The sequence below is a fragment of the Gracilinanus agilis genome, chromosome 4 (genome assembly GCF_016433145.1).
Source record: "Gracilinanus agilis isolate LMUSP501 chromosome 4, AgileGrace, whole genome shotgun sequence".
NCBI classification, from domain to species: domain Eukaryota; kingdom Metazoa; phylum Chordata; class Mammalia; order Didelphimorphia; family Didelphidae; genus Gracilinanus; species Gracilinanus agilis.
In genome coordinates, this window is record NC_058133.1 from 479,067,805 (window position 1) to 479,070,301 (window position 2,497).

The 2,497-nt window shown below is 50.9% G+C and overlaps 1 protein-coding gene across 1 annotated transcript in view; it reads right to left on the bottom strand.

Moving 5' to 3' along the window:
• The window catches only part of RASL10B (RAS like family 10 member B), a 9,770-nt gene extending 9,367 nt beyond the window's left edge, over positions 1-403 (bottom strand). Inside the window, exon 1 of the mRNA XM_044676200.1 lies at positions 8-403. The gene's annotated coding sequence lies outside the window, so the exon portion shown is untranslated. The remainder of the gene's footprint in view (positions 1-7) is intronic.
• Between the last annotated feature and the right edge of the window lie 2,094 nt (positions 404-2,497).

Consider the following 2,497-nt stretch of genomic DNA (forward strand, 5'->3'; position numbering starts at 1 on the left):
CGCTTACCCGAGGCCGTCTTGGATGCCCCCAGCCCCGTTGGGCCCGGGGCCGAGGTCCCCCCTGTATCCGGCTCTGCCCCCTCCCCGGCTCCCCGGCCTGGGGGGCAGGGGGGAGGCGGGACGCCCCCTACCTGCTGAAATAGAGGGAGGGGGAGGGGGAAAAGAGGAGGAGGAAGGTTTTAAGATTGGAGGGGTTGTTTTTGTTTGTTGTTTTGTTTTTTTTTTTAAATCTCCTGCCCCTTCTCTCCCTCCGGAGCCCGCGTTGCTCGCAGTGGAGGGAGGGAGGAGAGCGGGGGGCGGGCAGGAAGGTTGGGGGGGACCCTGATCTGGGATTCCGCTGGGTCCCTGAGCCTGACATATTCACTCATTCAGCCCTTTTTTTTTTCCGGTCCTTTCTTAGGAAAAAAAAAATCTTTCCTAGACCCCCTCCACCCCTCCACCCCCATTCCTTACTCCTTCCCTTCTTCCCTCCTGCCAGTATTTTGAGAGTGTAGCCATAGAACACCCCACGCCCTTCACACAGACTGGTAAAGACGGAGAGGGGGGCACTCCCAATAAATTCTGGGATCCGGTCAATCTAAGCCTCGGGGAAGGGTAGGAAGGGAAGAGGGCGGGGAGGGGCCCTAAGAATGAGTTGGCTATTTCTAAGCCTTACTCTGTCCAAGCGTGTGCTCCGAACGGTCCTGGCCCCTGGGTCTAGGTTTTCCACCATGGTCAGCACCCTGCAGGCGGGTTAGGGTGAGGCAAGGTAACTTCGTTCCATTTCGGATTAGGGGGAGACTGAGGAGGGAGACCCGCCTTCTTACAGCTGGGAACCGATTTCTAGGCGGTCCTGCTTTTCCCCACCCCCTCCCCAGTCCACAGCTTTACTCCCCTGAACCAGCCCGACTGTGTCTCAGGCACTGGCTGAGTTTGAGGACTCGATTCAAGACCACAAAGCAGTCAGTCCATCAGGCCGACCCGACCTGCGCCCCCTCCCCCGCTTCTACTCACTTTATGAATGCGTGGGGAAGAGGAAGGAGAGGGGAGCCAGGAGGCCCATTTCTCAGGATCTCTCTTTTGTAACCCTCGGTTCGGGTTCAGACCTTTCCTGGGAAAACCCAGCTTACCTCTCTCCCCTCCCTTCCTTAAAACTGTGCAACCTTAAGAAACAGAAAACATCTTCTTCTTCCCTCCAGCTGGCTCTTTTTCGACAACTAAGCCAACTGGAGAGAAAGGAGGGGAAGGCTGAGTGACAGCCAGGGGCAAGGGCCAGAGCTGAGATCTCAGCAGCAGACCTGAGCTCCATTACTAGGCCAGGGCCGGGATAAGTGGACTTCCATTAGGGAATTAGAAAAGCTCTTGGGTGGATTGCATGAAATCCCATCTCTCTCCTCCCAGCCTTGACCCGTCTCCAGCTCCACTCTGCTGTCTCTCTTCCCCATTGCCCCAGCTCCATTTCAGCCTGAACTGAGGTCACATCTTCGAATACACACAGAGAAGCACCTTAACCGGCTGGGCTGGTTAAGACTGTAAATGCCTGCTTCATGGTGGCGGGAAAGGCAAAGAACCTGAGAATCCACCTACGTTGTTAATAGTCCAGCTTTGTCCAATGGGAGCCAATAGAGAGATGGTCTGGACAGATGGGGCCAAAGTATATGGCTTCTGCCTGTTTCTTAGACAATATTCAAACATGTTGGCCCTCCATTTGGATTTGGAGGCTGCTTGATCACTCACCTCTGAAAGGGAGGCGGTATCTGAACTCAAAGGATGTAGGCTGGGTGAAGTTTCCAGAGTCAGACTCTTCTGAGCTCGAACCAATGGCATCTAGTTTGTGCTGTGGTTGGTTCTGGACTTGCTATCATGAAGACCTGCGTCCATATTTCACCCTATACTTGTTTTGTGACCCTGGGGCAAATTATTTAACCTGTTTGCCTCAGTTTCCTTAATTATAAAATGGGGGTGATAATAGCACCTTCCTCCCTGGGCTGTTGTAAAAGGTAAAAAATGAGATATTTGTAAAAATTGGCTTAGCACATTTCCTGGCACATAATACTTAATAAATGCTTATTCTCTTCCCTTTCCCACCCAATTCTTGAGGAGAAGTTTCAGACAGCATTGTAGCCTTCAAAAGATGTCCTTTGCCCAAGGATTCCTAACCTTCTTTTGTTATTAATTCCTTTAGCAATCTGGCAAAGCCTTTGGACCCTTTCCTCAAAGTATACTTCTTTAAAAACAAACAACAACAAAAAAAAACCTTACCTTCCATCTTAGAATCAATACTGTGTATTGGCTCCAAGGCAGAAGATTGGAATGGGTTATGCAATGGGGGTTAAGTGACTTGCCCAGGCTCACACAGCTAGGAAGGGTCTGATGCCAGATTTGAATTTAGGACCTCCCATCTTTAGGTCTGGTTCTCAATCCACTGTCCCCCTCATCATTTCTTACGTCATAATAGTATTCTACCACATTGATATAAGATCAGCCATTCCCCATTTAGTAGGTACTACCTCAATTT